This window comes from Bos indicus x Bos taurus, chromosome 23 (assembly GCF_003369695.1).
Source record: "Bos indicus x Bos taurus breed Angus x Brahman F1 hybrid chromosome 23, Bos_hybrid_MaternalHap_v2.0, whole genome shotgun sequence".
Taxonomy (NCBI): domain Eukaryota; kingdom Metazoa; phylum Chordata; class Mammalia; order Artiodactyla; family Bovidae; genus Bos; species Bos indicus x Bos taurus.
This window is the reverse complement of record NC_040098.1, coordinates 26,415,432-26,427,748: the sequence shown is the minus strand read 5'-3', so window position 1 is coordinate 26,427,748 and position 12,317 is coordinate 26,415,432.

The window sequence follows — 12,317 nt, the reverse complement described above, 5'->3', positions numbered from 1 at the left end:
AGCATGCCAGGCCTCCCTGTCCATCCCCAACTCCCAGAGTTTACCCAAACTCATGTCCACCGAGTCGGTGATGCCATCCAGCCATCTCATCCTCTGTCGTCCCCTTCTCCTCCTGTCCCCAATCCCCCCCAGCATCAGAGTCTTTTCCAATGAGTCAACTCTTCACATGAGGTGGCCAAAATATTAGAGTTTCAGCTTGAAGCATCCCAATATATTTGATTAAAATACAATTATTAATGTATCAGAAAGGAGAAATAGACAGCAATGTAACAAGAGTAGGAGACTTCAATAACCCACTTTCAACAACAAATAGATCATCATATTAAAAAATTAATAAGAAAAAAATGGACTTGAATGACAATTTAGATCAAATGGCTCTAATGGACATAAATAGAACATCCAAACGTACACACAGAACATTCTCCAGGATAGACCATATGTTTAGGTCACAAAGCAAGTCTTCAATTTTTACTCTGACCAAAATGGTATGAAACGAGTATAAATAAGAGAGTGAGATTGGTCCAGGGACAGGCAAATAGACACAAACAAGGCCCAGAACCAACCCATTCATACTGGAGTCAGCACTGGAATTCACTTAGGAAATAGTGCAGTTTTTCATAAATCATCCTGTGAGATTTGGTCACAGAGGGAACACTCAACATTGGACCCAGACCACATAACAAAAGGCAGTGCTATGCAGAATAAATACTTAAATGTGAAGAAAATTTTTTAACTTCCAGTAAAAAAAAATAGTTTGCTTTTATGAGCTTAGGTGAAGAAGCATTTCTTAACAGGAACACAATGGCAGAAACATTGTAAAATATTGAAAATTGACTTTATTACATGCTTCTTAAAATTATATCAACTTTAAGGCAGTTTTTGAAATATGTAACAAATTGGGAGAAATCATTTTAATACATAGAACTTATATAGAAAATTGAGATTGAATTTGAATTGAATAAACTCAAAAACCTATAAACTTATTTCTATCTAGATATGTGTCTATTTTTATATTTATAAAAATAATAAGAAATAATATCACTGGAAGGGCTAGATTTAGATTTTAAAAAGGAAATACAGCAGTCTACTACACATGTGAGGATTCACAACCTTACTAGTAATCAGTAAAATGCATTCTGAAACCAGCAAGAGGCACCATTTAATATTCAAGAGATGGACAAAATGAAAAAGTCTGAAAATACCAACTACTGGTAAGAAAGTCCATAATGGGATTAGTTATACACTGGTAGTGGAGGTGTAAATTCATGCAGCTAGCAGTTAAATTTAGTAAATGTATAAATACACATACAATGCACAGAAATTCTACCCTTACACACCTGGACCAGGAGCCATGCCAGGATGCTCGGAGAGGCAAAGACGATAACAGCAAATGAAAAAAAATTGAAGTAATCAGAATTCTGTTATGGAAAAGGTTCTCAGAAACATTCTCAGAATCTTTTTATCATTTATAGGGATCCTCAGAGCCTTGATATGAAGTCATTCAGATCAAAACACTCAGAGTAGGGGAACACACCAGTGCCTTTCACTGAACTACTTGACACAGTGCAGCTGATCTCCCATGACCAACCCCACAAAGCCAGTCATGTCCTCCATTTTCCCCAAGGGAAATAGGGAGGACTCCCATATTAAGGAGATCTCAACAGTGAAGATAACTAGCAGAGAAACTTATTGTTGCCAGGTTGTATTGGTGACCTCCAGACTCACCAGCTCATAGAAAGATTGGTAAGTAAAGGGAAGAGAGAGATGCTGCCTTTAGGTGTCCAAGTGTCAGAAAGGATTACTAGTCTTAAAATTTAGGTATAGGAAATTACTGGAAGAAACAGGCTACAAAATTTATAAGCTTAGTTGAGAATGCCTCAGCAGAAGTAAGAAAGAGAACAAACCACAAGAGAGAAAACCCAAGAAAGCTAAAAATGAGCATTTTGTGGTACCAATCTTGTTACAGTGAAAGTGAAAAGTGAAAGTCACTCAGCCATGTCCAACTCTTTATGATCCAATGGACTATATACTCCATGGAACTCTCTAGGTCAGCATACTGGAGTGGGTAGCTGTTCCCTTGTCCAGGGGATCTTCCCTGCCCAGGGCTTGAACCCAGGTCTCGCTCATTGCAGGAGGATTCTTTACCAGCCGAGCCACAAGGGAAGCCCAAGAATACTGGAGTGGGTAGCCTATCCCTTCTCCAGGGGATATTTCAGACCCAGGAATAAAACCGGGGTCTCCTGCATTGCAGGTGGATTCTTTACCAGCTGAGCTACCAGAGAAGCCCAAGCAGTGTCCCTCTGTTTGAAATTATGTATATCTTTATTCAACACTCGAAAAGAACAGGTATAAGTATAGGCATTGAGACAGATTATTTGTCACTGGTAAATTTGTATGTGAAAGTTGCTCAGTCATGTCCAGCTCTTTGCGACCCCATGGACTACTGGGGCCCAGTGCCTGTAGCAATAGGGAGAAGGATGGTTAGGAGTGGCTGCTACCTAACCCTGGGGGAACTTGCAAATGTCACCCAATCCATCCTGGCGACACCACATTTATAAAGCAAGAAACTACAATGGTCATCTCTCCAGAGGTTATGGTGCATAGTGAAAGTCGTTCAGTCATGTCTGACTCTTTGCCACCCAATGGACTATACAGTCCATGGAATTCTCCAGGCCAGAATATTGGAGTGGGTAGCCTTTCCCTTCTCCAGGGGATCTCCCCAACCCAGGGATCGAACCCAGATCTCCCGCATTGCGGGCAGATTCTTTACCAGCTGAGCCACAAGAGAAGCCCAAAAATACTGGAGCAGGTAGCCTATCCCATCTCGAGCGGATCTTTGCAACCCAGGAATTGAACTAGGGCCTGCTGCATTGCAGGTGGATTCTTTACCAACTGAGCTATGAGGTAAATTTTTATATCAATGGATAATTCTATTCTTATACTCGAGTTACCACTATACACTGTTCTTGAATCAGTAGCAATAGCTATTTGACTCAAAATATCAGCCACCACATTTAGCAAATCCTGTAGTACAAAGCAAATTAGGGTTGCTTTACCAGATTTGCCATTGGGTGGGGTGAAGGGAGAGAGGGCATCTGCTAATTTAATGCAGACCCTGAAGGGTTCACTGTTTCAGAAAATATACTTATACCCTTACTATGGTCCAACATTTGCACAGAATTTGAGGTTTGGCCTCCAGCAGGGAGCTTTTTCCATGGCCTGGGCCCCAGAGCTGGCAGTCAGCCTTGTTCCAATCCCTGTTCAACTGTGAACTGTGTAGATCCTGCCCCCTGGATAATGCAGTCCTCACCATTCAAAACCTGCCTCTGTCAGATACTGAAACAGGGGCCCTCATTCTGTTCGACTGAGAGCTGGACACAGTCCTCACTATTATGCCAATTGCAGATCCTTCTTACTGCAATGAGTTTCCTAAATGCTTTTTTTTTTTCTTTTTGAGATGCTTCTACAATGTTATTACTGATATGTTAGATTCGTATGTTCAGAAAGTACCCTGTAAAATATAGTCTTAGTGAAAACTGCCTTCACAATTGGGAGCCTTACCCTACATTCATTTGATTCACTTCCTTATTAATAGTTTCTTATGTTCTTTACATCTTACATGAAGATTGTTGGAGGATTGATCAAAGACTATATCACTATTGAAAACTTACATTGAAAAACCTCGGAGAAACTAATAATCTATTTGACTCTTGTAGGAAGTGAGGAGATATTTGGGAAGTGGCTATTAGGCCAGGACTGTGTTTGAAGAGGAAGGATATTGACATAAATCTTTGCATAAACCACATTTACATGAATTGTGATGTATTATGAAATACTTTCCTTTCTAGCTAATAGGATGAAGAAAGGAAGGCAGCATCATTTGTCTCTGGCAGACTAAAGTGTTCAAAAGGCACACTCAAAGTCATGGTGGTGGGGCAGGGATGAGGGGAAAGAAATTCCATTTACATCCCACTTTAGTGAAATTATTATAAGGAATATTTGAATAAGGAGCGTTATGTAGAATTTCTGTGAAGCTATCTACCCGCACCATCCCCACTGTGTCTATTCTCTTTCTTCTTCTCCCATAGGCATTCATGGTTCCCCTGGAATTGTGCCCATAAATATGTAAATTTCCAACCTTAGTGAGCTCTCAAGCATACTTTTATATCCTTATGCATATTTTTGGCCTTTTTTTTTTTAATTGAAGTAGAATTCTAGCTGAGCTATTTAAAATCCTAAAAGATATGCTATTAAAGTGCCACACTCAATATGTCAGCAAATTTGGAAAACTCAGCATTGGCTACAGGACTGGAAAAGGACAGTTTTCATTCCAATCTCAAAGAAAGGCAATGCCAAAAAATGTCACTGTCACATCAGTGGGTCAAATTCACAGTTGATTTTATGAGCATATTTGTTTGTTCAGTCACTCAGTAGTGTCTGATTCTTTGCGAACCCATGGACTGCAGCATGACAGGCTTCCCTGTCCTTCATCATCTCCCGGATCTTGCTCAAACTCATGTCCATTGAGTCTGTGATGCCATCCAATCATCTCATCTTCTGTCGTCCCCTTCTCCTATTACCTTCCATCTTTCCCAGCTTCGAGGTTTTTCCCAATGACTCGGCGCTTGGCTTCAGGTGGCCAAAGTAAATGGGGCTTCAGCTTCAGCATCAGTCCTTCCAATGAATATTCAGGGTTGATTTCCTTTGGGGTTGACTGGTTTGATCTCCTTGCTGCCCAAGGGACTCTCAAGAGTCTTCTCCAACACTACAGTCCTAAACTGTGAACTATAAATACAGTTATTCATATTCTTAACTGTATATATATGAACAAATACAGTTTAGTAAACAGGAGCCTACACCATGAGACCTAATTGGCATATCATGAAACTCACTTAGGACTAAGTGGACATAAAGAAATGAAGTATCCTCAGCATTTCCAGAAGTAGAAACACTTTAAGATGTTTGTATTTACGGTGGTCATTTCTCTACAGGTGTATGAGTGAGAGCCCATTCTTGGTTTAAATTCCAGCACTTGATCGTGACCTATATTATAAGGGTAACACAACACATGTTCCCTCAGCTGACTGCTAAGCCCATCTCTTCTCTTTGCACATGGTACACTTTTCTAGACAGAGAAGCAGAGCACCCTAGAAGGAACACCCATAAGTGCTATCTACATTTCCTCACCCCCAGTCTCCACAATGCTTCTCCTCTAGCCACACTTTGATGACAAACAAACTTTGCAGAAGTTGGGTTTAGCTGAAACCAAAATGAGACATTGAAAATTTGCCTCTCAGGCAAGTTAAGACCATATGGGAGGCAGCATCATTTGTCTCTGGCAGACTTTTTTTTTTCTTTTTCTTTTAACCATGAAAGACTATAAGAAAAAGTAGTAATAGAAAAAGAAGGACTTCCCTGGTGGTGCAATGGTTAAGAATCTGCCTGTCAACGCAAGGGACATGGGTTTGAACCCTGTTCCAGGAAGATCCCACTTGCAACTAAGCCCAGGGCCACTAAGCCTGCACTCTAGAGCCCGAGTGCCACAACTGCTGAGCCCCATGTAACACAACTGTCTGAGCCTGCGTACCTAGAGCCTGTGCTCTGCAACAAGAGAAGCCACCGCCATGAGAAGCCCGCAAGCAGCGACAAAGACCCAGTGCAGCCAATAAATAAGCAATTAATTTAAAAAAAACTTTTTTAAAAAGAAAAAAATATCCATTAATGAGGGCAAATGCTACAGTCCATGGGGTCAGAAAGAGTCGGACACGACTGAGTGACTGAACAACAACAACGAGAGCAAAAGTCATACACTTAACAAGGTGTCATTACCGCAAATATTACAAAACTTTTCTAAGACCACAAAAGAATATGAATAAGCAGGGGAGAATATGTTGTTCTGAGAAAAGAATATAACACATAGATATCATGATGCTTCCATCAAAAGCTACATGGGATATTGTGCTTTCAAAAATCAATATTAAAAAGTATCTACTTATATAAGGTTGCTACTCTATTGAGCAATTTTTAATAAAATAATTAGCTTTCTTTTCTACTGTATTGCTTAATTTTCAAAGCTGCTGTTTCTTTTTTGTATTATTTTGTTTTTCTTATATGGAGATGATTTATTCCATTATCTCTGATCACCATATTAGTAATTACAGTTTGGACCTAAAGAAATAAATCCCAGAGACAGATTCAAATTACCAGAGGGAAAGACAAAACACATCCAGAGTAGCTTTACAGCCTTGTCTTGCTCAGCTCAAGTCTCACCCCACCACCACTTCTTGCCCACAAAGAAAACATAAGCTAAAACTGACAAATAACATTTGTAGAAGTTACATTTAAGTGGAACAGCGATGTGGCATTGAACATGTTATCTCCAGCCAATGAGGATCAGGTATAGGGTAACATCACTTGTCTCTGGAAAACAAAGTTATCTAGAGAACTCACAGTAATGGAACTACAGTGTACAGAAGTGTCTGTCTTCACAATAACAACACAATGTAATATGTAAGAAGCAAAGAATGTAAACAAACTTTACTAATGTATCTAACGTAGCATGAAGAGCTGAAGAGATAAAATATAAATCAGATGCCACTTGAAACTGTAAAATTAACAATGTGATTCTAAAAGTCAGTAGGCATGACAACTAAATAAGACCAATGAACACTTTATTAACTTCACCACTTGGTTTATAATTACTGTCTTCTCAACTACACTGTCTAATTTTCAAAAATGTTTCCTTTTTAAGCATGCATTTCCTTTTTTTAAAGAGACAATAATTTCTCAAATATTTCTGTATTTCGAGGGGATGAAACTTTTCCTAAAGTCAGTAGTTGGAAGGGACACACAAGTATGAACTAACTCTCCAGCCCTACTTGATAAAACAAAGGCAGATGGGACTTCATGGTGTCTGCATTTATCTTGGAAGTGAGCTGTACGCTTGAATAGTGAATTTCACCTTTGTTCTGACTATAAATTGACAATCCCTTGTCACCTCACACCCAATCAGTAATGTCAGTGATATATGCAAGGTATTTGAGAAATACAAGGCTGGAAAAAAGCCTTCTCAAAAGTCTATGCTTGCGACTTCCCGGAAGGTCCAGTGGTAAGGACTCTACCTTGCAATTCAGGGGACATGGGTTCGATCACTGGCAGGGGAATTAAGATCCCACATGCCACGAAGCAGCTAAGCCCATGAACCACAACTACTGAGTCCATGCACTCCACAACCCTTGTGCCACAACCAGAGAGTCCATGCATCACAACAGAATATCACAGATGAAGCAGTGAAGATCCCACGTGCCACAACTAAGACCCCACAGAGTCTAATACATAAATACATTTTTCTAAGTCTATGATTGCCTCATATGCCTGCAGCCTGGAGGAGGGACTTTCACAAACATATCTACCCTTTCCATATCAGATGTTCAGGCTATCACCTTCAAAAACTTGTCTCATCAGTCTTTCAAACTCCATTGCTAGGGTATTTTTTTTTTTTAAAGAATTTTTTAGATGGATCATTTTTGTAAAAATCTTTATTGAACTTGTTACTATATTGTTCTATGTTTTGGTTTTTTGGCCATGAGGCATGTAGGATCTTAGCTCCCCGACAAGGGATCAAACCCATACCCCCTGCATTGGAAAGTGAAGTCTTAACCACTGGACTACCAGGGTATTTTAAAGAAGTAAACTTTTCCAGGTTTATGACAGCTTGTATTCAGTTTTCTGAAGGACCAAGAATCTCTCCTTTTCAGGCGCAAAGATCTGAATGGTTCTAAGATGCTCTTTTTATTCACTATAGTAATCCATGGGGTGGGGAGTGAGAAAACCAATTTACATATTATAGAAGAGTAGTTGCAACATCATCTTTTTAATGTGATTATGGGGCTAAGGACACTGCTGCTGCTGCTAAGTCGCTTCAGTCGTGTCCAACTCTGTGCGACCCCATAGACGGCAGCCCACCAGGCTCCCCCGTCCCTGGGATTCTCCAGGCAAGAACACTGGAGTGGGTTGCCATTTCCTTCTCCAATACAGGAAAGTGAAAAGTGAAAGTGAAGTCGCTCAGTCATGTCTGACTCTTAGCGACCCCATGGACTGCAGCCTACCAGGCTCCTCCATCCATGGGATTTTCCAGGCAAGAGTACTGGAGTGGGTTGCCATTGCCTTCTCCAAACTCATTGCTAACTGGGCCATTCACTACCATGTCCTAAAAGCTCATGACTTACAGGTCACATGACCTTCTAGATTCAGAAAGAAAAAAACGAAGTTGGCAACAGTAGGAGAAGGAAAACTGTGTACTTGATCGACATGGTTAATTGAATCTGTGCTCTAGATTGGACTAGAGACTTGTGCATGTCTCTTGTCCAGACTTTGCCCACTTAACAAAATTTGGATCTACAGGTCCTAAAGCACAGCCTCTATGTTTAAGTATCTACTCTACAAGTAAAGTGATTACAGTTCACTTGACAAACTTCTCAAAAATCTCAGAGACATCATTTTCATAGGCTACTAATATTTTATTTTGAACTTCAACAGCTTGGCTAACACCCTCCCCACCCAACTCACCCCACTCATGCAGCCCCAACCCACTCTGGTTGCCATCAGTCTCCCAATAAAGAATCAGAGTTCACCTGAACTCCAGCCACACCCTAGGTGTTGTGAAATGCAAGGCATCTTTTAATAGTCCAGCCTGACACATTCATATACGCTGGAGACAGATTCCTCAACTCTTAGACTGATCTATACCCATATACATTATCGATCAGAGACTGTATTTTATACTCATTTCTTCCACTAAGCAACTAAACCAGAGAATCTATTTACTTATTATCAGGGGGAACTTGAAGTAGTAAACAGTTTCGAGATAATGAAGCTTTGGATAAAAGAAGCTTACTATACCTTGAATATCAAGTTGTTGTTCAGTCACTAAGACATGTTTGACTCTTTGTGACCCCATGGACTGCAGCATGCCAGCTGTCCTCCACTATCTTCAGGAGTTTGCTCAAATTCACGCCCATTGAGTTGGTGATGCTATCCAACACTCTCATCCTCTGCCACCCTCTCCCCCTTTTGTCTTCAGTCTTTCCCAGCATCAGGGTCCTTTCCATGAGTCTGCTCTTCGCATCAGGTGGCCAAAGTATTGGAGCTTCAGGTTCAGTCCTTCCAATGAATATTCAGGGTTGATTTTCTTTAGGACTGACTGATTATCACGACGCAAACTAGAACTATCATCTCCTTCAAGCCACCACCAGTATATCCCTCCACGAATCTGCTTTTAAGGAAAATGAAATATAAGAATATCCTGGAGTTTCCACTATCCAAAGGAGATTCAGCCTGTGATGCCCAGATATACCATAGATCAATTAATTCAAAATCTATGAGAGAGAGAGGATCTATGACCCAACCATCAGTATCTTTAAAGGTCTCCAGATGATGCCAGGATACAGCCAACTTGGGGACTAGTACTATAGAGCAATGATTCTCAAAGCAGTCCCCTCCACTCTCTGCCAAGAGGATACTTGACAACACAGGAGGCATTTTTGGTTTTAAAAAACATCTAAAGATCTGGATGGCTCTAGGGGATGCTGCTAAACTTTCTACCATGCACAAGACAGTCTCCTAACAACAAAGAATTATACTGCATCTAGTGTGAGTAGTTTTAATAAAATAAATGTTTAAAACTAAATTATAATTAAATAAAATAGTGCAGAGATTAGAAATCTTATTGCAGAGACTTGCCCCTGAAAGAGGGATCTGTAGACTTTGGGAGTTTGTTGGAAAAGCTGAATCTCAGGACCCACCCAGACCTAGTAAATAAGAATCCGTACTTGAACATTATCCCCAAATGATTTGGATGTACAATAAAGTTCTAGAAACCCTGCTTCATAGCAGTGGTCTCAAACAGAGCTGCACATAAAAATCATCTGATGCTCAGACTCCTTCCTAGCAAGTTAAATGAGAACATCTGAGAATACAGCTCAAGCATATTTTAAAATCTCCCAGGTAATTCTTACACCGAGCTGGCTGAGAACCTCTGCACTAAAGCTTTACAATTAGTCTACTTTACAATCAGTCACAATCAGATGGGAGAAAGACTCTTGAGCTACAGACTTTGGGATCCAAGTGAGCACATTAGGAAACAAACAGGGTGAGGCATCTGGTGTTAGGGCAGATGCAGAGTCAAAGACAGAACTACAGGAAAGAAGGAGCAGAACCCTGACCTCAGGCTACGGTGGCTGACACAGACAGCCTGATCACAAAGTCTAATTTCAAAACACTAAAAATAACACCTCAGCAAATCCTCTCCCTAATTCATTTGTTCCAGAAACTCAGAGCAAATAATTATCTGCTTTAGTCTGCATGTAAGGCTTCCCGAGTGGTTCATTTGGTTAAGAATCTGCCTGTAATTCAGGAGACACAGTTTCAAACTTTGGGTCAGGAAGATCCCCTGGAGGAGGATATGGCAACCCACTCTGGTATTCTTGCCTGGAGAATTCCATGGACAGAGGAGCCTGGTGTGCTACAGTCCATGGGGTTGCAAATAGTCGGACATGAATGAGCAACTAACACTTTCACTTTCAAGAAAGGATCATATTGTATGCTACTCTGGGAAAGGGAGGAAGGACAATACCAATTGCTTGTTTCTGATGACTAAAGGTGTTGAACATTTGTTATTCATCTGTTGGCAAGGTACCTAAAGTCTTTTATGAAATATTTCACTTTTTATTATTATTGACATCTTTGTCTATTTATTACTGAATTATTGGAATTCTTGAAATAGTTTGGATACAGTTTATCAGATATATGATGTAAGTATTTTCCCCTATTATGTAGCTTGCATTTCAATGGTGTTTCTTAAGTTTTCAATTTCCATGAAATACAATTAACCAATCTTTTAAAAAATCAATCTTTTATGGTTAGTGGTTTTGCATTCTAAGTCACTGCCACCTCAAATCCAAGGATATTGTCCTGTTTTCTTCTACACACTTCAGTTTTAGCTAATAAATTCGAGACACTTTTGAATTAATTTTTGAATTAATCTTAACTCCTAACATTAGGAGTTAGGATTAATTTTTCTGTACAGATATTAACTTATATAGTACCATATATTGAAAAGATCAGTCTTCCCCTATTAAATTACCAGGTACCTATATTGAACATCAATTGACAGAATAAAAGTAGTTATATTTCTAGACTGCTCTGTTCCATTTATTGATTTGTCTAAAGTTGGCTTAAAACTCAATATTCAGAAAACTAAGATCATGGCATCCGGTCCCATCACCTCATGGCAAATAGATGGGGAAACAATGGAAACAGTGAGAGACTTTATTTTGAGGGGTTCCAAAATCACTGCAGATGGTGACTGCAGTCATGAAATTAAAAGATGCTTGTTCTTTGGAAGAAAAGCTATGACCAACCTAGACAGCATATTAAAAATCAGAGACATTATTTTGTCAATATAGATCTGTCTGGTCAAAGCTATGGTTTTTCCAGTAGTCAGGAATAAATGTGAGAACTGGACTATACAGAAAGCTGAGTGCTAAAGAATTGATGCTTTTGAACTGTGGTTTTGGAGAAGACTCTTGAGAGTCCCTTGGACTGCAAGGAGATTCAACCAGTCCATCCTAAAGGAAATCAGTCCTGAATATTCATCGGAAGGACTGATGCTGAAGCTGAAACTCCAATCCTCTGGCCACCTGATGCAAAGAACTGACTCATTTGAAAAGACCCTGATGCTGGGTAAGATTGAAGGCAGGAGGAGAAGGGGACAACAGAAGATGAGATGGTTGGATGGCATTGCTAACTCAATGGACATGAGTTTGAGTAAGCTCCAGGAGCTGGTGATGGACAAGGAAGCCTGGCATGCAGCAGTCCATGGGGTCACAAAGAGTCAGACATGACTGAGTGACTGAACTGAATCCTATGCTAATACTAAGTTGTCTTTTTTATTGTAATAATATACTTTAATCCAATATATACAAAATACTATCATTTCAACATACAAGGAGTTGTTGTTCAGCTGCTAAGTCCTGTCCAACTCTTTGCTACCCCAGTCTTCCCTGTCCTTCACAATCTTCTGGAGCTTGCTCAAACTCATGTCCATTGAGTCAGTAATGCTATATAACCATCTTATCCTCTGTCATCCCCTTCTCCTCCTGCCTTCAATCTTTCCCAGCATCAGGGTCATCTCCAATGAGTCAACTCTTCGCATCAGGTGGCCAAAATATCAGAGCTTCAGCTTCAGCATCCATCCTTCCAGTGAAAATTCAGGATTGATTTCCTTTGGGATTGACTGGTTTGATCTCCTTGCAGTC